This window comes from Pongo abelii, chromosome 11, assembly GCF_028885655.2.
Source record: "Pongo abelii isolate AG06213 chromosome 11, NHGRI_mPonAbe1-v2.0_pri, whole genome shotgun sequence".
Taxonomy (NCBI): domain Eukaryota; kingdom Metazoa; phylum Chordata; class Mammalia; order Primates; family Hominidae; genus Pongo; species Pongo abelii.
In genome coordinates, this window is record NC_071996.2 from 24,251,450 (window position 1) to 24,278,005 (window position 26,556).

Here is a 26,556-nt window from a genome sequence, read left to right on the forward strand (position 1 = left end):
TAAACCCACGTGTATGTATGCAAATATGTATATTTATTGTCTTTACCCTCTTTAATACCATTTTATTTTTATTTGCATTGATATGTTTAGGTCTTACTTGAAATTTTATTGTAAAGTCCATTGTTGGACAAATGGTATAGGTCAATCAATAATGTAAAAATAATTTTTTAAAGTATTCAGATTTTATTCCAAAGTTTCTAGATCCTTGATAATTATTCTACAGTGGAAAAAAATGCAGTTTGTAGGAAATAAATCAACATTTCAACCACTGAGATTTAGTTTCAAGGTAAAACAGCTTAGCAGTGTAATCATCTGTCTACCCAATGTCTACAGTGTAACGGGCTGGCTGTTTTGTTTACATGGTTATTCCTGAAATGTTAAATTTGATTAAAATGAATTCTCCCTCTGGGTGCCCTTGCCTGCCGTAAAACAGGTACACTGACAATGATTAGAAAGTCAAATTCTATAAATAAATTTAGAGTTACTAAAAAAATACTGGACACAGTGAACATTTTATTTTTCAATATGTATTTTGCTGGTGGCATATCTACTTATTTGAAAAGATCCATGTTTCTCTAAACCAGGCAAACATTTCATATCTAATCCTTTAAGATTCCCTTTAAATAAATGTTCTTAGGCACTTAACAAATAAAGAATATAGATCTTTGCAGAAACCAAAAGAACATTAAGATGTTGAAAAGTAATACTTCCAAGCTCAGCAAGAAACTAGAGCTCAAGAATATCAGAGTGGAACCATTCTATTTCTTTCTTATTCTGTGTGTGTGTGTGTGTGTGTGTGTGTGTGTGTGTCATAGTGGCTCCCTTAGAAATGTATTCAACATTATAAAACAGAAACATTAACAAAAAATTCTGATTAATTAAAAAGTAATCTGCCACTTAATTTCACTGAAACATTGTTGAAAATGAATTGTCTTTTCTGCAGGGTAAAACTTAATAATACTTAAAATTATTGTAGCTGTTGAGCCTGTTGAGGCTATAAACACATTGCCAATGCCTGACTACAAAAGGGTTATAAAGTTTACTTTCCAAAATTAGGTATGTGTGTATTGTATTTTTCCAATAATCTTGTTTAGACTTTCCAAATTCTGTGCTTTCATTAACAAGGTGAGGATCAGGTGGGAAGATCTGTCAATCTCTAGATGTTTTAGTTGCTTCAGTTTAACATTAACTTTTCAAAGCTTCCAGCACCCCAATCGAAGACTTCCTTTTTCCTAAAGAAAACAAAGTGACCTTGTGAAAAGAGCATAAACTTTAAATGAGATAAATACAATTTCTGCATATTATAACTTTACACATGACCTTAGCAAGTCACTTAATATTTCTGAGTCACAGTATGATCATGTGTGAAATGGAGATTATAATACTGAGTTTATAATATTTAACATATGTATAATACTAATATTTGAGCATTCTACCCAGTATATAATATTAATATTTTTGTTTTACTGATGAGTGTCAACTGTAGTACATTATGCCCAAGAAACCAAGAAATAGGTTTGTACTGGCACAGGATGCATTGATAAGAAGAGAATAAAAACTTGTTTAGTAGATTGTCAGAAAAGTGAACCACATGTAATGCCTGACTCTTAAGCAGCTGCCTGTCCAAGGTCTATCTGCAAGAAAGGGAAAGAATTTGCCACTAAAACCATTCCAAACTTTCATTTGTTCATTGTTTACACATTCAACAAATGTATGAATGTTTCTTAAGATTCAGGTCTTGGCAACAGTGAATAAGGCAGAATTCAGATAGTCCTCATCATGGAGGTGACGCAGAGAAATACTCTATCCATTTATTATCCATAAAATTATATGTAATGCACAATGGTGGCTATGCCTCTGTTCATTAATTAAACTTGTTAATATAATTTTGAGAAGATAATTATTTTAGATTAAAGTATTTTTGTTTTTGTTTTTTTTATCATCACAAAGTCAATAATAACTACATACGTTACTAGAAAACGTCCAGAAAACTCATCCTCAATGCAAATCTGGGCATGCTATTGAGCACAGGAGCATATATGCCTTGTGAAAACCAAATATTAACAAGCATAGGTGTGCTTTTCTTTTAACTATAAAGAAATAATGAGAAATGCAGTCATTTTATAAACCCATTATAAGCTTTGGAAACTTGAAGGAAACTGGGGACTAAGATGAATTTTTTGCTAATCTGTGAAAAACAAGGGGATCTCCCCAACTCACACATGCACTCTTCTCAGATGCTGATGTCAGAAAATACACCTCCGTATGTTTAAAATACATTGCAGGCTTCATTTGTACAATGTGAGACAAGAGCTTGCCCATTTGTTTCTGAGCAGGTGACACAAACATTGTTCTTGTATTGTGATAGTTGGCTGTATTTTCAGATATTTTAGCTGGGAAGTTTCACAAATACCATAATAATGATCTTAACTACTAGTTAATAACTCATTAATGTCTCTTTTTCTCATTTTCCATTCAAATTAGATATTATTGGACTTAAATTAAAGTTGAGGTAATTCATCTATTTCTAAGGCTGCCACTTCAATTTTATTATAATTATCCTGTAAATAGGATCATTATATGTCCTAGCTTCCTTGGGACAGTTCAGTTTTGCTCTTGTCCAGGTATTTTAACTGGTTTAGTATTTGTTTCATCATCTTTCACTTTTAAAAGCTCCATGTCTTAAACCATATGGGCCATATTTGGATCATATGATCACGTTATGACAATGAAGCATAATTCAAACTACAAATTCTTGGACCTAAGGTATTAATTAAATCATGTAACAGAATGTGTTATCTAACTGACTTCTTAAAATAAGGGTTCTGTAGGTGAGACTATGCATAGACTTGAATTTGCAGGGCAAAAGAGATTGACTTTCCCTTGAGGAAAGGCTGCAGGGTTACATGAATTGAACAGCAAGGCATAATCTTGTAAAGATTAGAAATTAAGTCTCCTGACTTTGCAATAACAAGTTGCATGACCTTTACTTCTCTGAGCTTTGTTCTTTCATTTGTAAAATGTAAAATCCCAATTACTGAATGGCAGATGTGCTGGCCACTTTAAAACATCATTTGTTTTAATTCTCAAAACAGCCTGTTATACCAAATGCTAGTATCCCCATTTTACATATTAAGAAACAGGCTTACACAACTCTCCCTACAGTGACACATCAATACGTGGCAGGGCCGGTTTTCAAACTCAGTTCTTCCTGATTACTAAGTCCATGTTCTTTCCACAATGTATCAGTTGCCATTCAAAAATGAAAATGCATTATACCAAAGCTTATCTCTATTATGTATGTGATGCCAGTTACTGATCTATGTTCTTTGCAGGATACACTGATGACTGTGTCAGTGATGTTGCTTGTCCCCTCACTAGTTAGGGAAGTAAGGTGTTAGCAAATAAACGGAAATAAGGTAGCTACAGAAGAGCTTTACAAACACAAAAGGTGAGATGCCAAAAAAAAAAAAAAAGAAGAAGCCTTGCATTCAGAAGTCCAATATGCAATTCACATGTAAGAAAGATCTTTATGTGGTTTTTGATTGTTTTTGTTTTTTGTAAAATTTACTTTGCTAAGTCCTGTCAAACAGTTTCTGTGTGGAAATTGTTTTCAAATGTATATCCTTTGATGCAAGGAAGAGCTGCACATACTTTCATAATGTCAAGTCTGTGAAATGGTAGGTTATAGTAGACTATGATTATTATATTTCTTATTCAATGTATACAGATTTTATAAATAAATATATTTTTTATAAAGGACATCTAAAATAAGACTTTTTTTCTAATAAATGTAAATATATTTTTCTCTCCAAGAAAGAGACAACAAATAATTTTTGTTTCATTTTCTTGGTTTTGTTTGTTTTCTGGATAGAGGGTCATGACTATACTATTGATTGTAAAATTCAATTTTGTAAATCTGTGGATTCAAATTAATTATAAATGTTGTACAGAAGTACTATTTTAGGAGGTAACAGAAGATAAAACCAAACTTAGTACTACTTAAATTTCCAATTCTGAGTATTCCAATATTTTTCACAAGTACTCACAAGTCCAGAAAGCAGAATTTTGTGGGATGAGTAGAAGCTTTGAATTCAGACAGAAATGGTTGTAGATCCCAACTAAGGATTATGGATTTTAGTAACTGCCAAACTACTATAATCTATAATAATACAGTATGTTACATGCGAAATATAGATAAAATATCTATTTAATTTTAAGAAATAGACGATCTGTGACCATAGGACACGTATACTTAGTAAACCTTGTGATTGCCATGTTAAGGAAGCTGGGTTATGCTGCAGAAACAAACAGCCGTGGCATTTTAGTTTTTTGAAGCAACAAAGGGTTATTTCGTATTCATGTACCACACCCTCTGAAAATAACCAGGGTTCTCTGTTCTATGCTGTCTTTATTCTACAACCTAGGATCCTGGGGCAGTCCCTCTCTGGAACATTGCCTGTCTCCATGGAAAAAAGAGAGCGAAATGGTGATCCTTGTCAACAATTAGTGTTGAAATACTGTGGTCCTTCTGCTGACATTACATGGGCAAAACTTGGAAAGAATGTGGAAGTGCATCCACCTTTGTTCTTTTGGCTTAGGATTGACTTGGCTAGCCATATGTAGAAAGCTGAAACTGGATCCCTTCCTTACACCATATGCAAAAATCAATTCAAGATGGATTAAAGACTTAAATGTTAGACCTAAAACCATAAAAACCCTAGAAGAAAACCTAGGCATTACCATTCAGGACATAGGCATGGGCAAGGACTTCATGTCTAAAACACCAAAAGCAATGGCAACAAAAACCAAAATTGACAAATGGGATCTAATTAAACTCAAGAGCTTCTGCACAGCAAAAGAAACTACCATCAGAGTGAACAGGCAACCTACAAAATGGGAGAAAATTTTCGCAACCTACTCATCTGACAAAGGGCTAATATCAAGAATCTACAAAGAACTCCAACAAATTTACAAGAAAAAAACAAACAACCCCATCAAAAAGTGGGCAAAGGACATGAACAGACACTTCTCAAAAGAAGACATTTATGCAGCCAAAAAACACATGAAAAAATGCTCACCATCACTGGCCATCAGAGAAATGCAAATCAAAACCACAATGAGATACCATCTCACACCAGTTAGAATGGCAATCATTCAAAAGTCAGGAAACAACAGGTGCTGGAGAGGATGTGGAGAAATAGGAACACTTTTACACTGTTGGTGGGACTGTAAACTAGTTCAACCCTTGTGGAAGTCAGTGTGGCGATTCCTCAGGGATCTAGAACTAGAAATTCCATTCGACCCAGCCATCCCATTACTGGGTATATACCCAAAGGACTATAAATCATGCTGCTATAAAGACACATGCACACGTATGTTTATTGCCGCATTATTCACAATAGCAAAGACTTGGAACCAACCCAAATGTCCAACAATGATAGACTGGATTAAGAAAATGTGGCACATATACACCATGGAATACTATGCAGCCATAAAAAATGATGAGTTCACGTCCTTTGTAGGGACATGGATGAAATTGGAAATCATCATTCTCAGTAAACTATCGCAAGAACAAAAAACCAAACACCGCATATTCTCACTCATAGGTGGGAATTGAACAATGAGAACACATGGACACAGGAAGGGGAACATCACACTTCGGGGACTGTTGTGGGGTGGGGGGAGGGGGGAGGGATAGCATTGGGAGATACACCTAATGCTAGATGACGAGTTGGTGGGTGCAGCGCTCCAGCATGGCACATGTATACTTATGTAACTTACCTGCACATTGCGCACATGTACCATAAAACCTAAAGTATAATAATAATAATAATAAAAGAAAAAAAAAAAAAAAGAATGTGGAAGTGCAGTCTTATCACGTGCCTCAGAAAGGCAGAACTGGAGTCCTTGAAGAGTTGTCAATATTTTTACATCTTTCCTAGCCATCTCCTGATTTCAGGAATCACAGTAAGATAATCTCAGAGCCTTATAAGCACAAACTACAACTACCAGAAAGGAAGAATAAGATGTTATCACTACCATTTCCTTATCAGCAGCAAGCCAACATTGTGTGAAGTTGCACTACTTTAAGTCAGTGTATAATTCATGTTAAAGAGAGACATTTGTTTTTGTGATTCAACATAATATGAACTAGCAATAAATGCTATTATTTACATGGCCCTGGTAGAGTACATTTTCTGCACGCATCTGAAGTTGTTTTTTGATTATCAAAATTAAAAAGTTCTGTGTTCTTGGGAGCACAGCATTGAGGAAGTCAAAACTCAATTCACAGACCGAGAGAAAATATATAAAATTCATTTATGTGATAGGCAATTTAAATCCAGAGTATATAAAGAACACTTACACTCCCAAAATATAAAAATGTATCACCTAATTTTAAAATGGGCATAGGATTGCCATACATAAACAACCAATAAGCACATGAAATGATTTTCAACAGGATCAGTCACTAACAAAGTGCAAATCAAAACCACAGTGAGATACTACTTCAGACCCAGTAAATGGCTACACTAATAAATAGAAAATAATGTGTTGACAAGATATGGAAAAATTGTAAGTCTTATCATTTTCTAGTGGATAAGTAAAATGATATATTCACATTGGGAAATAGTTTGACATTCTTCTAAACTGTTCAACAGAGTTGCAATGAGACTCAGAAATTTCACTCCTAGGTATCTACCCAAGAGAGTGAAAACATAAGTTCACACAAAGATGTGTAAGTGAATTTCATAGCATTATTCAAAACTGACAAAATGTGGCTGGGTGTGGTGGCTCACGCCTGTAATCCCAGCACTTTGGGAGGCTGAGGCGGGCGGATCACAAGGTCAGGAGTTTGACCAGCCTGGCCAACATGGTGAAACTCTGTCTCTACTAAAAATACAAAAATTAGCCAGACGTGGTGGCAGGCACCTGTAATCCCAGCTACTTGACAGGCTGAGGCAGGGAAATCACTTAAACCTGGGAGGCAGAGGTTGCATTGGGCTGAGATCGTGCCACTGCACTCCAGCCTGGGTGACAGAGCGAGACTCCATCTCCAAAAATACAAATAAAAAAATTTAAAAAAAAATAGAAAAAATGTGAAGACAACCGAAATGTCCATTAACCAATAAATGTATAAACAAAATGTCATACGTTCAGACCTAGAATATCGTTAAGCCATAAACAAGAACTGATACATTTTATAACATGTATACACTTCAAAAACATGACAATAAGTGAAATAACTAGTCATAATAGGTCAAGTATTGTGTGATTCAATTTTTATGAAATGTACACAATAGACCAATCTATAGAGATGGAAAGTTATTTAATGATTGCATAAAGGTGGGGTTCAGAGTGGAGAATGGAGAGTAACTGCAAATGGGTGTGATATTACTTTTGTAGTGATGAAAATGTTCTAAAATTAGATTGTACTGATGTTGGCATAAATCTATAAATATGCTATAATCCATTGAATTTTATACTTAAAATTTTAATAGGAAAATTATATATATACATATATATACACACACACACACATATATATAAAATATTTCAATAAAGCTGTTAAATCCAAAGAGATTTGAGGGGGGATGTTGAGGGAGAATTTTTCTTCATTTGTTGTTGCTGTTGTTGTTGAGACAGGGTCTCACTCTGTCACCCAGGCTACAGTGGAGTGGTACAATCATGGCTCACTGCAACCTCTGCCTCCCAGGCTCAAGTGATCCTCTCACCTCACCCTCCTGAGCAGCTGGGACTACAGGTGTGCACCATCACATCCGGCTGATTTTATATATATATATATATATATATATATATATATATATATATATATATATATATAAGAAATGGGGCCTTGCTATGTTGCCCAACATAGCTATGTTGCTATGTTGAACTCCTGGGCTCAAGCAATCTGCCCGCCCAGGTGTGAGCCACCACACCCAACCACAGGTCTTTTTTTCTATCATTTATTAGAAAAACTATTCATTCAATATCTATGTTACTGAGTTCCCAATACTATTATGCAGATCTTCTTTACTCTAATTATTTCTGTTTAAAAACTATAATTTAAAAGCCATAAATAAAACAACTTCTATCTGAATTTGATGATCCAAAATAATCTGATAGAAAAGAAACAGCTTAAATGAAATCTGAATTTATCTACAGAATATTATCAGCTTGCTTTCTGAATGTTAACATATTACTATTGAATTAGTTCACTCTTCATTAGCATGTTAATCAGAAGCAATATAAAAGTGTGAATTGAAATCCCTGAGGAATTCAAGAATCTGCCTTCAATATTTATGGGCAACTGCTGTGAATTTCAGAATCCTAGAAATAAGAACAGAACTTAATTCCTCTTTAATCAGTCCGTAGTCTTATTTTGAACCATCTTTGAGAAAATTAGTTTTAGTTTTTCCCCTACCAATCAATGACAATATAAAATTCCCTGAAAACTGGTCAATTCTGATAAAAAAGTAGAGGCAGTCCCTTTAAATGTAGACTATTTTGAGGATATAACACCTATTTTGACAGCCATCTAAACAGAAAACTCACACTTGGGGTCACATAAGATAAGGAACATGGCTGTGCTTAAAAACAATACTCTGGACGTTTCATTGTATTATCTTCATTTACCATTTTTTAAATCTCAAATTTAACCAAAAATCATTAATGTTTTTCTTTGTCTTATAGATGCTATTTACTCTGTCAAAGAGTACTGGAAAATCACTTAAATTTACTTTGACCTATACCTTCTATATGTAGCTTTTATTTTTTTAATATTTATTTTTAAATTTTAGTTTTTAAATTGCCTCCCAGTAAAGCTTTTTTGTAAATCAAAAAAGTAAGACTTTGATGAATTTCAACACACTCATAGATTCATGTAGCCCCATGACAATCAGAAACCAAAACAGTACCATCAGTCTAAAAAACTCCTTCTTATAATCCCTTAATAGTTATGTCTTCCACTCTTAACTTTCAAAAACATACTGATCTTTTTTCCATCACTCTAGTATTGTCTTTTTGAGAAAATCATATGATGGAAAGGATACAGCATGTAACTTTTGAAAGTAACTCTCATTCATCATAATGTCCCTGAAGTTCAACTAAGTTGCTGTATATCTCAATACTGTAGTTCATTCTTATTCTTATTCTATTCCTCAGTATTCCATTGTATAGATGCAATCCAGTTTACCATTGAGAGCCATGTCGGTTATTTCTAGTTTGGTACGAGTATGAATAGAGTTACTGTAAGCATTCATGTACAGGTTTTTGTGTGAATGTAAGCCACCATTTCTCTTGGGTAAATACCCAAGAGTGGGTTTGTTGAGTTATATGGTAAATGTATGTCAAATATTATAAAAAACTTCACCTGTTTCTAGACTGGCTGTAACATTTTTCATTCTCACCAGGAAATGACGGTTCCAATTAATTTTCATCATTTCTTCATCCTTTCCAGTGTTGGCACTATCAGTACTTTTCTTTTTCTCCTCCTCACTCTCTTCTACCTCCTTCACCATTATTATTATTATTATTATTATTATTATTATTATTATTATTATTTGAGATGGAGTCTTACTCTGTCACCCAGGCTGGAGTGCAATAGTACGATCTCAGCTCACTGCAACCTCCGCCTCCGGTGTTCAAGTGGTCTTCCTCGCTCGGCCTCCCGAGTAGCTGGGATTACAAGTGCCTGCCAGCACACCCAGCTAACTTTTGTATTTATAGTAGAGACAGGGTTTCATCATGTTTGGCAGGCTGGTCTTGAACTCCTGACCTCAGGTGATTCACCTGCCTTGGCCGTCCAAAGTGCTGGGATTACAGGTGTGAGCCACGGTGACTGGCCCTCCTTCACCATTTTAATAGATTGTATATAAGCTAATTGCCATACATTGAACTATATATCAGGATGCATTTTATTAGATTTACCACAAGCCTGGCTCCTTTTCGTAGCCTCAATTTCTGTATGTATCAAATGGAAATTGAGATGCTTTTTCTATTTCCTATAGAGTTGTTTTGTGGAGACAAATTTGTTACAAAATTTGTGGAAAAGGATAAAGTATACATATAAAATATTTGTTGACAATTTATAATCATTTTTTGATAACTGCTAATTGTTATTTCAAGGTAGGTAGAGTATTAATGATAAACCATTAAGTGCATCCAATGAGGTTATGTGCCCTCGTGGGGATGGATAGAGAAAGTTTTAACAAGATTTATCATATTTTACCACATTTTTATTTAATCCAGAATGAATAAATATTCTTAACATGTTACAGACTCTAAATGTGGAAGTGTCAGATATAGCTGTGAAGGGTCTGCAAGTTTTAGAAACTGCAAATGAAACTAACAAATCTATTTAAACAGTAAACAGACAAGGAAGAATTGCATCTTAAGAGATCAGAGCTGTCTCATGTATGCATATTGCCAGCATTGTTTCATAAGCTTTAAAATAAATATGTACACATTTTTGTAAAAATATAACTGTGATTATTCTTTTTCTTTCCACAAGGAAAATTTTTAAGTAAAGGGCTGATAGATATAATAATCATGAACTCCACAGTTTATTATCTTTTGAGGTGGTAATAAAGAAAAACTCAAGCACACAATGTTGCCGTTTTGGCCTGTATAGCAAGTTCCAAATTGTAATAGATGAAATAAAAGCATTAAAAATATTATACTCTACAAATAAGCCTTTAAGAGTCAACTAGTAAAACTTGTTCTGCATATAAATATTTCATGGAGGGCAATGGACTATGTCTACTAAATATTTTACTTTGTTTTACTTAGATACTGCCTTTCTTTTATGTTTCTGTAGCTTTGTCATTCACAGAAAAAAAAAGTTGTTACAATAAGTTTTTCACTTTCCAAAGTAGCTTACAAAATCTACTGCCACTTCAAACTGGATACCACATTGTTATCTATCTTGCCATTTATCTCATTAAAAAGCTCATTTTCATATTCTGTCAGAAATAATGGCCATCTTAATTATAAAATTTCTAAATTTTGATTAAAATATTAAAGTTTATTTCTTTATCTTAGTCATCCCACTGTCCTTTAATATTCATGTATTTATTATTTTCTTATGGTCAAAATCTTTTATACTCAAAACCCAGTAAATGATAACAGGGGAATAGAATGGCATTTCTAATAGAAGTTATTAATTATTGCAGATGCAGTTACTGCCAGTATTCTGTGAGCAAGATTTCCATCTCAGATTGTCTATCTAATATCATCTATCAGGTACCTATGCTGCTTTTTTCTTTAAAAATATGGACTTAGAGTTAGAAGATATGGTTTGAGCACTGGCTCTGAAACTTATGAACTGCTAAACACTGGTCCAACACAGGAATTCACTAAACTTAACCATGCATAATAATTATAATTAAAAACATTAGCAGCATATAGTACACAGAGGTGTTATGGGGATGAAAATTATGTAATGCACATCAAAATCTGTTATGAAATATAAATTTTTTGAAAATGTGGATGTTAAGTATTAATATAACATTATTGAAGAAAAGTCTATTATAATTTTCAGTTTCCCACTAATTCCTACCTATCTTTACTTAAGTTCAAAATTAATATTTGTGAAACACATATTAGGAGTCTAGTATTTTGTCATGTCTTCAGTAAGTGATATGAGACTCTTTTGTTGGATTTGTTCAAAGTCTAGGTTTTTAGGATTTGATGGTGGTGGTAGAAAAAGACAAGCTGCTGAAGGAGAGGGAAAGCCAATAAGAGACACATGAAACAAATAAGAATAAGTCATCAAACACTTATGCTATTTAGATAATTATAAGAATCGTACCGTGAGAACATTTATTTCTAATCAGACATATGCTCTATGTCCCCATCTCTGAAACCCTTGGTGTGTACAAGCTGTGGGTCTGACTACCGCTAACATGTTAAAAGCATTCATTTCTTTGTTATTCCTTTTTTCCAAATTTGTCTGATCCAGGAAATTTTTTAAATTGTTAATAATTTCAAACTCCTCAGGTCTCCAAAACATCCTCTTTGTTTATACAACTGGCAGGGAATACAAACACTATGGAAAGTTAATATAAAATTGAATGAGCAATATCTCAATGAATGAAGAGGTTGGGATTGCAAGATTTAAAATCTCCTAACTCAGGATGTCAGAAAAAGTGATAGAATTGGGAGGTCAGTAAACTAGGCAGCAAATCTAGCCCAGTGCTACTGAGCAATATGATTTATCAACCTCGGCAATAGCCTATGCTGCTTGCCTAAAAATAATCCATGCATTTGTAATGAATGGAGAGGAGAAAACAATAAACATGCAAATGCACTAACACTTTTTAGAAATACATTTTACATTTTTCAGTAGAAGAATGGGGGAAGTTAGAACAGGGAGACAAAACCAAAGTTTAACATTCTCTAGGATGGAAAAAAGAAAACTTGAAAATTTATATAAGGTAGTCTGGAAGTATTTCCTAAAATTATTAGTCTCAGGATAACAAATATATCCTACATTATAATCAGCCATTGATTTTTTTTTATTTTTTATATTATAAATTTCAGACAATATCAGTTCCCTCACTCGTAAATGTTTTCTAAATATCTAAGAAAATATGATAAGAATGGCTAATATATTTACCCTATAAAACTTATCCAAATTCAAAAACTTCAATATCTAAAGTGGCACATTCAAGAAACAAAATGCTTACAAAATAAAAAATATATCTCCTTGGTAAAGTTATGGAACATGTGGAGTGTTACTGACAATTAAAAAACAATAATTTTGATATGTTATCATCCACTAATCCAAACAAGCCTTTTAGAAAAATGTTTTAAAAATAGATGTAAGGGAAGTGATACCAGCAAAATGGCAGACTAGAAGCACGAAGCTCCCCAAGACTTGGAGCACTAAGCTGCCCTTCCTTCCCTGAATAAACTACCAGAAACTAACTGAACCATCTTTGTAAGAGGTCTGGAAAATAGCCAAAGGTTTATATCATCCAAGTAAATTTTCAATCAAGACAAAGCTGTTTACAAAACAGTCATAAAGTGTTGTGGTATTTTTACTCACCCTTGCTGTACATCCTGCTCAGTGTGGCAGCAATTTTAGTCATGAGCAGTAGCAGCTGGCTACTATTTCCCCCTTGAATCAGAGGAAACAGAACAGGTCTTATTTGCAAATGATTGTGTAAATGTGTTCTAATCAGGCTGGAGGATATCTAAAGTACTGAAGCAAAATGATGATCTCTGTTTGCCTAACTCAACCAGGAAAAACAGCAGGCACTGTTCACAAAAGCTACAAGGTGATACAGATGCTGGGGACAAATGATTCCAGGTGGAGATGTATGCCATAGGACATCTTAGGCATAGAGGAGAAACTAGAATCAAACTCTTTTGGAAATTTAGACATTAAAAAGCAGCCACATAAACTACTGAGAACTTAAACTTTCACCTTTTGTTGAATCCTAGGCCCAGATAAAACCTATCTAAGTGTTGTTGGAGTGCCCCAGCACAGAATGAGAATGGTTGCTGTTCTTTATTTTTCTAGGTTTATTTTTTGTTTTGTTTTAACTCTTAGGATTCCTGAAAACCTCTGATCGAACACTAGCTGAACATGAGCTACAAGAAGAGAGGCTTCAGATACCACATTCAACAAGTCATAGTCTTTGCAAAAGGAAGTTTGGAAAAGTCTCAGAACAAAAGAAATACTACAGTCTTTTATAAAAAAAAAATATATATATACAGACATGCATGCATGCATACATACATAAAACCTTTACAAAAGAGGAGAATATGATTTCCAGAATTACTACATTGTAATGCTTAAATGCTCAAGTTTCAAGAGAGTTTGTAAGTCGTACAAAGAGGAGAAAAGCATAGCTAACACAATGGAACAAAATAAGTAAATACAAACCACTCTTAACAATGCCCAGATATTAAAGTTAATAGACAAATATTTTAAGTTATTTGTCTTGAATATTGTAAAAGAGTTATGGGAAAAATATATGCAAAGAACTAAGAAAATCAGAAAAATAATATATGAACAACATGAGAATAGAACAAAGAGGTAGAAATTAGGAAAAGAAATCATAAGGAAAATCTGAACCAGAAAAATATAACAATTGAAGTGAAATATTCACTAGAGGGTTTAATGAAAAATTTAAACAGGCAGAAGAAAAGAATAGTGAACCTGAAGAAAGAAAAAATTAAGTAATGAGTATGAGTTTAAAAAAAAGAGAAATGACTGAAGAAACAAGAACAAAGCCTACAAGACTTGTGGGATGCCATTAAGCAGGCTAGCTACACACTTAAGAAATCTTGAAAAGAGAAGGTATTGAAAGACTATTTTAGGAAATAATAGCTAAAACTTCTGAAATTTGAAGAAAGACATGAATCTGCAAATATGAGAAACTCATCAAACTTCAAGGAGGATAAAGAGAGAGTCAACACTGGGATGTATTTAATCAACCTATTATAAAAAGCCAAAGGCAAAGAGAATCCTGAAAGTAACAAGAGAGGAGCAACTCACTCATAAGAGGAATCATTAGATTATCAGCAAATTTCTCAACAACCTTAGAAGCCAGAAGGCAGTGCAATTATATATTTAAAGTGCTAGAGAAAATAAAAAAATTGTATCTGGCAAAGATGTCCTTCAAAAATGAGGAAAACATTAAGACATCTCTAGAAAATAAAAGCTGAGAGAGTTTGCCACTGCTAGATTTAACCTACAGGAATGACTAAAGGAATTCCTCTAAGTTGAAATGTGGGAATTGCAGACAGTAATTTGAATTCATCCACAAAGTTATTTGGTAAATGTAAATACATGGCAAATATTAAACCAAATATCGTAATTTTTCTTTTTAATTCAACTTAAAACTTTCTATGTAATTTAACATATAAACATATAAAAACAATTATAAATCTATGCTATTGGGCATAAATGTATAAAGATATAATTTTTGACATAAAGATATAAAAAGAGATATAAATATATAGGAGTAGAATTTTTGTATATAATTGGAGTTAAGTTGTGATTGATTAAAAATACATTCTTATAACTTATTTAATCTCTATGTTAATCAGAAAAATTCTATAGAATATACAAAACAAAAAAGGTAAACAAAATGTGTCACTCTAAAATCTCAACTAAATACAAAAGCAGATATAATGAAGGAAATTAGGAGCAAAAAAACCTAAAGAATATACAGAAAACAAATAACAAATGGCAGAACTAAATTCTTCTTTATTGGTAAGTACATTAAATGGAAATGGATTAAACTCTTCAGTTATAAGACAGAGGTGTGCAGTATTAATAAAAACACAAAGTCCAGCTGTATACTACCTTCTATGAGTGTCTCGCTTTAGTATTAAACAGACAAATAGATTGAAAGTGAAAATATGAGAAAACATATTTCATGCAAATAGTAATCAAAATGTATTTCATGCAAATCAGGGACGGCTATACTATAATAATTTCAGACAAAATGGACTTTAACTAAAAACTGTTACAAAACAGTTTTAAAAAGCACATTATATATTAATAGGAGAGTCAATTAACCAGGAAGACATAACAATTATAAACATATACTTACCACATATAAGAGTCCCAAAGTATACGAAATAAATGTTACTATAATTGAAAGGAGAAATAGAAGTAACAATAGCTGGAAACTTCAAATCTTCAATTTCAATAATGAATGGAACATCTAGAAAGATTTACAATAGAAGACTTAGACAACACTTTAAAGTAACTGGGCCTAACACAGATATATAGAAAACTGGACCCAGTACCAGCAGAACACATATTTTTCTCAAGTAAATATAAAACATTCCTCAGAATAGACTATGTTTAAGCCACAGGACAAGTCTTCATAAATTTATAAATATTAAAAACATGTAAAGTATTGTTTCAATCACAGTGGGATGGAACTAAAAATAAATAATAGAAAAAAACTGAAAAATACACAAATAAATGGAAATTAAAAAACACAAACAACCAACGAGTCAAAAAAGAAATCACAAGTACAATTAGGAAGTACCATAGGGAAAATAAAAATAAAAACATGACATACCAAAACTTATGGAATGCAGGGAAAGCAGTGCTAAGAGGAAAAGATATAGCTGTAAAAATGTACATTAAAAAAAATGTCAAATCAAGAATCTAACTGCACCTTAAAGAACTAGATAAAGAACAAATTAAAACTAAACTAGCATAAGGAAGGAAATAATAAATATTCGTACAGAGATAAATAGACTAGAAAGACAATACATTCAATCAGATAAAGCCAAAATTTGTTTACTGGAAAAGATCACTAACAAATCATTAGTTAGATTGTTTAGAGTAAAAAAGGGAGATTCAAATTAATAAATCAAACATAAAATTTGGGATATTACTTCAGACTTTACATAAATAAATTAATACTATGAACAACTGTATGCTAACAATTTGGATAACCTAGATGAAATGAACAGCTTTATAGAAACACACTCCCTCCCAAGACTGAATTATGATTAGTAGAAAACCTGAATAGACCTTTAATTAGTAAGTAGATTGAAACAATCATTGAAAATCTCCCAAAAAAGAAAGCCCTCCACCAGATGCTTCAATGGTAAATGTTACCAAACACATAAAAGAACTAACGACAATGCTTCTTAAGCACTCAAAAAATTGAAGAAGAGGAAATTCTTCCTAACTTATTTGCTGAGACCAACATTACCCTATACCACAATCAGAAAGAATTGCTAAAAGTAGAAAAAACTACAGATCACTATCCTCTGTGAGTACTGGTACAAAAATCTTCAAGAAAATACTGGCAAATTTGACAACATACTAAAAGGATTGTATACCATGAGCAAGTGGAATTTATTCTCGGATTGTAAGAAAGTTTTAAGATATGAAAATTAATTGATATAATAAACCACATTATTAGAACAAAGGGAAAATGATTATCTCTGTAGAGGCAAAAAATGTGTTCTGAAAAATTCAACACCCTTTCATGATATAAATATCGATACACTAAAAGCAAGTTAACTACTCACTATGATAAAGTCAATACATGAAAAACCCACAGCTAATATCATAGTAAATGCTGAGAGATGAAAGATCTCCCCCATTATGATCAGGAGCAAGACAAGGGTGCACACATTTCCCACTTCTACTCAGCATAGCACTGAAAAGTCTTAGAAATAGCAGTGAGGCAAGAAAAAGAGATAAAATATATCCATATTGGAAAAGAAGATGTCAAAATATTCCTGTTCACAGATGACATAATCTTATATATAAAAAACTCTAAAAAATATGTACACACACATTTATTAGAATTAATAAATAAATTCCCCAAAGTTATGAGACACAGAATCAATACACAAAAATCAGTTGTGTTTCTACACACTAACAAGAAGCTATCAAAAAGAAAATAAAGAAAAAAGTACTTACAATAAAATCAAAAAGAATGATAGGCATAAGAAAAGTGGCAAAAGAATTGCACACTGAAAACTACAAAAGTTTACTGAAAGAATTCTCAGAAGACATAAATAAATGGAGACAAATTTCATGTTTATGGATTGGAAGACTTTATACTGACAATATAACAATCCCATCCAAAGCTTTCTACAGTTCAATGCAATCTCTATCAAAACCACAATGGTGCTTTAGCAGAAATAGAAAAATAATCCTAAAATGTATTTGGAATCTCAAGCAAACCCTTATAGCAAAAACAATTTTGAAAAGGAAGGATCAAGATGGAGGACCCATGCTTCTCAACTTTAAAACCTATTTAAAAGCTATAGTAATCAAAACAATATAGTACTATCATAACAGCAGACATTTTGACCAATTAAACAGAAAAGAAAGCCACAAAATAAACGTTTGCATAAATGGTCAAAAGATTTTGAACAATGGTTCGAAGACTATTGAAAGAAGAAAGGGTAGTCATTCTAACAGATAGAGCTAGGAAAACTAGATATCCATATGAAAAAGAATGAAGGTTAACTCATTTTATACCATATAAAAAATTAACACATACAAACAAAGACATGAAAGTACAACTAAAACGACAAAAGTCTTATTCCAAAATTGACCACATAGTTGGAAATAAAGCTCTCCTCAGCAAATGTAAAAGAACAGAAATTATAACAAACTGTATCTTAGACCACAGTGCAATCAAACTAGAACTCAGGATTAAGAAACTCACTCAAAACTGCTCAACTACATGGAAACTGAACAACCTGCTCCTGAATGACTACTGGGTACATAACGAAATGAAGGCAGAAATAAAGATGTTCTTTGAAACCAACGAGAACCAAGACACAACATACCAGAATCTCTGGGACATATTCAAAGCAGTGTGTGGAGGGAAATTTATAGCGCTAAATGCCCACAAGAGAAAGCTAGAAAGATCCAAAATTGACACCCTAACATCACAATTAAAAGAACTAGAAAAGCAAGAGCAAACACATTCAAAAACTAGCAGAAGGCAAGAAATAACTAAAATCAGAGCAGAACTGAAGGAAATAGAGGCACAAAAAAACCTTCAAAAAATTAATGAATCCTTTTTTTTTATTTTATTTTATTTTATTTTATTTTTTTCTTTTTTTTTCTTTTATTATTATTATTATTATTATTATACTTTAGGTTTTATGGTACATGTGCACAATGTGCAGGTAAGTTACATATGTATACATGTGCCATGCTGGTGCGCTGCACCCACCACCTCGTCATCTAGCATTAGGTATATCTCCCAATGCTATCCCTCCCCCCTCCCCCCACCCCACAACAGTCCCCGAAGTGTGATGTTCCCCTTCCTGTGTCCGTGTGTTCTCATTGTTCAATTCCCACCTATGAGTGAGAATATCCGATGTTTGGTTTTTTGTTCTTGCGATAGTTTACCGAGAATGATGATTTCCAATTTCATCCATGTCCCTACAAAGGACATGAACTCATCATTTTTTATGGCTGCATAGTATTCCATGGTGTATATGTGCCACATTTTCTTAATCCAGTCTATCATTGTTGGACATTTGGGTTGGTTCCAAGTCTTTGCTATTGTGAATAGTGCTGCAATAAACATACATGTACATGTGTCTTTATAGCAGCATGATTTATAATCCTTTGGGTATATACCCAGTAATGGGATGGCTGGGTCGAATGGAATTTCTAGTTCTAGATCCCTGAGGAATCGCCACACTGACTTCCACAAGGGTTGAACTAGTTTACAGTCCCACCAACAGTGTAAAAGTGTTCCTATTTCTCCACATCCTCTCCAGCACCTGTTGTTTCCTGACTTTTCAATGATTGCCATTCTAACTGGTGTGAGATGGTATCTCATTGTGGTTTTGATTTGCATTTCTCTGATGGCCAGTGATGGTGAGCATTTTTTCATGTGTTTTTTGGCTGCATAAATGTCTTCTTTTGAGAAGTGTCTGTTCACGTCCTTCGCCCACTTTTTGATGGGGTTGTTTGTTTTTTTCTTGTAAATTTGTTTGAGTTCATTGTAGATTCTGGATATTAGCCCTTTGTCAGATGAGTAGGTTGCGAAAATGTTCTCCCATTTTGTAGGTTGCCTGTTCACTCTGATGGTAGTTTCCTTTGCTGTGCAGAAGCTCTTTAGTTTAATTAGATCCCATTTGTCAATTTTGGCTTTTGTTGCCATTGCTTTTGGTGTTTTAGACATGAAGTCCTTGCCCATGCCTATGTCCTGAATGGTAATGCCTAGGTTTTCTTCTAGGGTTTTTATGGTTTTAGGTCTAACATTTAATTCTTTAATCCATCTTGAATTGATTTTTGTATAAGGTGTAAGGAAGGGATCCAGTTTCAGCTTTCTACATATGGCTAGCCAGTTTTCCCAAAAAAAAAAAAAAAAAATTAATGAATCCAGGAGCTGGTTTTTTGAAAGGATCAACAAAATTGATAGACTGCTAGCAAGACTAATAAAGAAAAAAGAGAGAAGAATCAAATGGACACAATAAAAAATGATGAAGGGGATATCACCACCGATCCCACAGAAATACAAACTACCATCAGAGAATACTACAAACACCACTATGCAAATAAACTAGAAAATCTAGAAGAAATGGATAAATTTCTCCACACATACACCCTCCCAAGACTAAACCAGGAAGAAGTTGAATCTCTGAATAGACCAATAACAGGCTCCGAAACTGTGGCAATAATCAATAGCTTACCAATCAAAAAGAGTCCAGGACCAGATGGATTCACAGCCGAATTCTACCAGAGGTACAAGGAGGAACTGGTACCTTTACTTCTGAAACTATTCCAATCAATAGAAAAAGAGGGAATCCTCCCTAACTCATTTTATGAGGCCAGCATCACCCTGATACCAAAGCCGGGCAGAGACACAACAAAAAAAGAGAATTTTAGACCAATATCCTTGATGAACATTGATGCAAAAATCCTCAATAAAATACTGGCAAACCGAATCCAGCAGCACATCAAAAAGCTTATCCACCATGATCAAGTGGGCTTCATCCCTGGGATGCAAGGCTGGTTCAATATACACAAATCAATAAATGTAATCCAGCATATAAACAGAACCAAAGACAAAAACCACATGATTGTCTCAATAGATGCAGAAAAGACCTTTGACAAAATTCAACAACACTTCATGCTAAAAACTCTCAATAAATTAGGTATTGATGGGACGTATCTCAAAATAATAAGAGCTATCTATGACAAACCCACAGCCAGTATCATACTGAATGGGCAAAAACTGGAAGCATTCCCTTTGAAAACTGGCACAAGACAGGGATGCCCTCTCTCACCACTCCTATTCAACATAGTGTTGGAAGTTCTGGCGAGGGCAATTAGGCAGGAGAAGGAAATAAACAGGATTCAGTTAGGAAAAGAGGAAGTCAAATTGTCCCTGTTTGCAGATGACATGATTGTATATCTAGAAAACCCCATTGTCTCAGCCCAAAATCTCCTTAAGCTGATAAGCAACTTCAGCAAAGTCTCAGGATACAAAATCAATGTGCAAAAATCACAAGCATTCTTATACACCAATAACAGACAAACAGAGAGCCAAATCATTAGTGGACTCCCATTCACAATTGCTTCAAAGAGAATAAAATACTTAGGAATCCAACTTACAAGGGATGTGAAGGACCTCTTCAAGGGGAACTACAAACCACTGCTCAAGGAAATAAAAGAGGATACAAACAAATGGAAGAACATTACATGCTCATGGGTAGGTAGAATCAATATCGTGAAAATGGCCATACTGCCCAAGATAATTTATAGATTCAATGCCATCCCCACCAAGCTACCAATGACTTTCTTCACAGAATTGGAAAAAAACTACTTTAAAGTTCATATGGAACCAAAAAAGAGCCCACATCGCCAAGTCAATCCTAAGCCAAAAGAACAAAGCTGGAGGCATCACGCTACCTGACTTCAAACTATACTACAAGGCTGCAGTAACCAAAACAGGATGGTACTTGTACCAAAACACAGATATAGACCAATGGAACAGAACAGAGCCCTCAGAAATAACGCCACATATCTACAACTATCTGATCTTTGACAAACCTGAGAAAAACAAGCAATGGGGAAAGGATTCCCTATTTAATAAATGGTGCTGGGAAAACTGGCTAGCCATATGGAGAAAGTTGAAACTGGATCCCTTCCTTACACCTTATACAAAAATTAATTCAAGATGGATTAAAGACTTAAACGTTAGACTTAAAACCATAAAAACCCTAGAAGAAAACCTAGGCATTACCATTCAGGACATAGGCATGGGCAAGGACTTCATGTCTAAAACACCAAAAGCAATGGCAACAAAAGCCAAAATTGACAAATGGGATCTAATTAAACTAAAGAGCTTCTGCAGAGCAAAATAAACTACCATCAGAGTGAACAGGCAACCTACAAAATGGGAGAAAATTTTTGCAACCCATTCATCTGACATAGGGCTAATATCCAGAATCTACAATGAACGCAAACAAATTTACAAGAAAAAAAGAAAGAACCCCATCAAAAAGTGGGCAAAGGATACGAACAGACACTTCTCAAAAGAAGACATTTATGCAGCCAAAAGACACATGAAAAAATGCTCATCCTCACTGGCCATCAGAGAAATGCAAATTAAAACCACAGTGAGATACCATCTCACACCAGTTAGAATGGCAATCATTCAAAAGTCAGGAAACAACGGGTGCTGGAGAGGATGTGGAGAAATAGGAACACTTTTACACTGTTGGTGGGACTGTAAAGTAGTTCAACCATTGTGGAAGTCAGTGTGGCGATTCCTCAGGGATCTAGAACTAGAAATACCATTAGACCCAGCCATCCCATTACTGGGTATATACCCAAAGGACTATAAATCATGCTGCTATAAGGACACATGTACATGTATGTTTATTGCAGCACTATTCACAATAGCAAAGACTTTGAACCAACCCAAATGTCCAACAATGATAGACTGGATTAAGAAAACGTGGCATATATACACCATGGAATACTATGCAGCCATAAAAAATGATGAGTTCATGTCCTTTGTAGGGACATGGATGAAATTGGAAATCATCATTCTCAGTAAAGTATCGCAAGGACAAAAAACCAAACACCGCATGTTCTTACTCATAGATGGGAATTGAACAATGAGAACACATGGACACAGGAAGGGGAACATCACACTCTGGGGACTGTTGTGGGGTGGGGGGAGGGGAGAGGGATAGCATTCGGAGATATACCTAATGCTAAATGACGAGTTAATGGGTGCAGCACACCAGCATGGCACACGTATACATATGTAACTAACCTGCATGTTGTGCACATGTACCCTAAAACTTAAACTATAATAATAATAATAATAATAATAATAATAAAAAGAAAACTTGGTAAAAGCTAGGTGTCATTGGAATAACGGATGATTTATTGGGTAAACACCAAACTCACAGGCAACAAAAAGAAAAGTAGATAAACTGGACTTCATTAAAATTATTATTTTTTTTTGCCAAAAGACACTATCAGAAGAATTAAAAAATCCACAAAATGAGAAAATATTTTCACATTATAGATTTAGTAAGGGATAATATACAAAATATATAAAGGGTCTCTACAACACAACAACCACAAACAGAACCAGCAAATCAAAAATGAGCAGTGGGTTTGAATAGATATTTCTCCAAGTAAAATGTATATGGCTAATAAGCACATGAAAAGACGTCCAATACCTTGAATCATTAAAAAAATGCAAATCAAAACCAAATTGAGGTACCATTTTAAAAACATTAGGATAACTACTATTTAAAAAAAAAAGTGTTAGCAAAAATTGTGGAAAAACTGACCTTCTTGTTTTCTTTATTGTGGGAATTTAAACTGGTGCAACTGCTTTGAAAAACAGCTTCGTGATTCCTCAAAGATTTTAACATAAGATTATCACATGATCCAGCAATTTCATTTCTCAGTGTATACACAAAAATTGAAAACAAATACTCAAACAGATACTTGTACACCAATGTTCACATCAGTATTATTCACAATAGCCCACAGGTAGAAACAACCTAAATATCTATCAACAGTTAAATAGATAAGCAAAGTGGTATCTTAGATACAATAGAATATTATTTAGCCTTAAAAAGGAATGAAATTCTAGTACATTCTACAACATGGATAAACTTGGATAGATGTATTCATAGACTTATTTGTTTGAATTTCTATGAGGCATGAACATCAGGTATTGTATGCTGGCTTGATTCATATCCTAGGGACAAAGAAATTCTATTTTCAAAGAAACAGAGTAACATTTCAAATAAGTAAATGTTAATGGTGATCCTTAAATAGTTACTAAATGGAAGAGTCAGGAATGCTTAGGTCCTCCATTAGTGCCTATCATTATCCTGGAGTTTATGTGTTATGCACCCATGTTCTTATCTAGGAACAAACAAATTGTTTAGCTAGTGAGTCATGGAGTCTGTCTCCTTAGCCACAATGAAACTAAATACCTTTTCACATTACCTTTCTAGCACTGGCTTCCAGGAAGTTTAGAACAAAATATCTTTAAAAGCTCTGTGACTCTTTATGACTTGCATGCCAACATTTTACTTTCATCATGTTGTGTTCAAATTGGTGTTTTAAATTTATGTATTTGTTCTAGAATATATTTTTAGTATTTATATATTTTATTGATTGTGTCTTTTAAAAATCAGGCTCAAATCTTGTATAAAAGATAAATAAAAAGATGAATAGCCATACATAATTCTAAAATCCCCAATACAAAATTGCTTAATGATTTAATCCTATGATGCTTTGAGTGGTATTAAAATTTTCCTCTCTTGTCTACTTGATTAACAATTCTGTGAATAAGCAATATTTCTCTAGAACAGAAACAATAGGATCATTTTGAAGATCTTTATTTATTTTGAAGATTCTCTAAAACAAAAACAATAGAATCATAATTTGCTTTTGATTTCACAGAAGTATTTATTTTCTTTTGGAAGCAGTCACTTGCAAACAAGCAAACTTTAGTTTCACTAGAGGTTTCTATCCAAACAACAGAATGAAGAATAGGTTATTTATTCCAGTAGTCTCTTGGGAAGCTTGACACAGTGATCTTGTTGTATTTGGGGTTGTGATGGTTGGTTTTATGTGTCAAATCAGCTGGACCACAGTGGCCAGAACATTATTCTGAATGTTTCCATGAGCATGTTCTGGATGAGATTAACATTTAAATTGATAGACTGAGTAAAGCAGATCACCCTCTATGATGTGGATGGGCCTCATCCCATCAGTAGAAGGCCTTAACAGAATGAAGACTGATTTCATCAGGGGAAGAAGACATTCTGCCAAAAGAAGGCCTTTGGACCTGAACTGCAACATTGATTTTTCCCTGGGTTTGCAGCCTGCTTCCGTATCCTGCAGAATTTGAAGGCTCATAATTGCATGAATCAATTCCCTAAAATAAATCTCCCTCATATCTTACACACTATTGGTTCTCTTTCTTTGGAAGACTCTAATAAATAAAATAGTTACATCTAATTCTATTACTTTAGCCTTATCCTTGATTTTTTTCCATTGTGTATATCTTCCTCTACAAAAAAAAAAAAAAAAAAAATACATTTTGCTGTTACTCTAATCTTAGATTACTGGCCTTCAAAATGTGCCTTAGTCTTATTTCCTTCTGCCCTGCCCCTACATTTATTTTCCATGTGCTATTCTCTGTAGCACTACAAACACTACCTCTTTCTCCTGTCTTATCAACCAGCCACTGCTTTCAATCAAGCAGTGTTGAGTTGTATTGAGTTGAGTGTTGAGTTGTCACTGGAATTCATGGACTGATTATACAGCAGTCATCTTGGGCTGAATCTAAACCATAGATGTGTTTTGTTTTCCTTAACCATTTTAGTCTGCAAAATAATTTTATACTTGGATTAATTACTAACTTAAAATCAGGAAAATTTACATTAAATAAAGATTTCTAACTTCCCTTGAAAAATGAGAGTCTGGTAATAGAGGGCCCTCATGGCATCACTTAGCCTGGGCTGAGTGGAGGTGTCTTCTATATGTGGAGTACTCACTTTCCAGATTATCTGACCCCATCATGTTTTCCTTATTTTAGACAATCTGCGAAGATTAGTTAGGTTACCTGCCCCCACTCCCCCGACCCCGTGAACATTTTATTTTAGGGCATGCCTCAGCAACTGCCTCTGAGGGGTCCTTAAGTTAAATTACTCATAATTACTAAACTAAGACATGTATGATATCACTGCAATATACCTGTTTTTTTTTTTCCAAAGGAAAAGGAACAGCACTCAAAGTTCTAATTCCTGCTACATTTTTGTACAAGCATACACTTGAACATACACACATATACACCTCAACAGTCTCATTACTTTATAGTTCCACTGCATTTAATTTTATGCTGTTCAGGCAGTTGCACGTGTCAGATTATTGCATGTTCTCCTGCTTTCTGAGAATTATAGTATTAGCCTTGGTCTGTGGTGATAAGTTGTACAATGCATTCAATTAGAATGCATTTCTTTAATTCATTTCTCTATGCATTTATTGTCCTGGCTCTAGCAATTTCAGTCTATCTGCCTTTTGGTAAGAACATTTGTTTATTGTGCTGCTACTAGCAATTACTGCACAGTTGGAAACTTCTCACCTCGAACACTGCATGGCTTCCGCCTCATGTTCTGTGAATAAATCAGTAGACTGGGCCCCTTGAATCAACCGGCTAGATAGCCATGCTTTATTTGGGTTAAAGTTCTATTTCTCAGTACTTACTTCAACTTATAATTTCAGTTAACAATAAAAAATCCGATAGGATTGTTAAAGTACATATTTCTTTAAAGTGTATTGTATTAGAGAAGTTTCACTGACACCTTCAGCTTTCCTTTGTGTTGCCTGACTATTTTCTGTTGTTTCTCTTGTTATTTTTATGTCTTTACAGAGATGCTGAGTTGATGGCCCTTGAATCTCATTAATTAAAGATACTGAATATTATCCCCTGAACATTTTGAGAGGGAAAACTAGATACTGCCACTGCTTGTAGGTGAGGACAATAACAATAAATGCCATTAAATCATTCCAGGAAAAATTGAATTAGCCCT

At 33.9% G+C, this 26,556-nt stretch overlaps 2 long non-coding RNA genes across 4 annotated transcripts in view; one reads left to right on the plus strand and one right to left on the minus strand.

The window, feature by feature from the left end:
* Positions 1-428: 428 nt before the first annotated feature.
* On the minus strand, positions 429-23,508 carry LOC129057868 (uncharacterized). Its single transcript, XR_008522646.2, has 3 exons — positions 23,293-23,508; positions 15,576-15,689; positions 429-1,232 (listed from the first exon to the last, which is right to left on the minus strand). It is a non-coding gene; the product is annotated as an uncharacterized LOC129057868 (long non-coding RNA).
* A 90-nt stretch (positions 23,509-23,598) lies between these two features.
* The window catches only part of LOC129057869 (uncharacterized), a 61,240-nt gene continuing 58,282 nt past the window's right edge, over positions 23,599-26,556 (plus strand). For all 3 annotated transcript variants that reach the window (XR_010135905.1, XR_008522649.2, XR_010135906.1), the window contains exons 1-2: positions 23,599-23,681; positions 26,397-26,498. This is a non-coding gene — a long non-coding RNA (uncharacterized LOC129057869). The remainder of the gene's footprint in view (positions 23,682-26,396; positions 26,499-26,556) is intronic.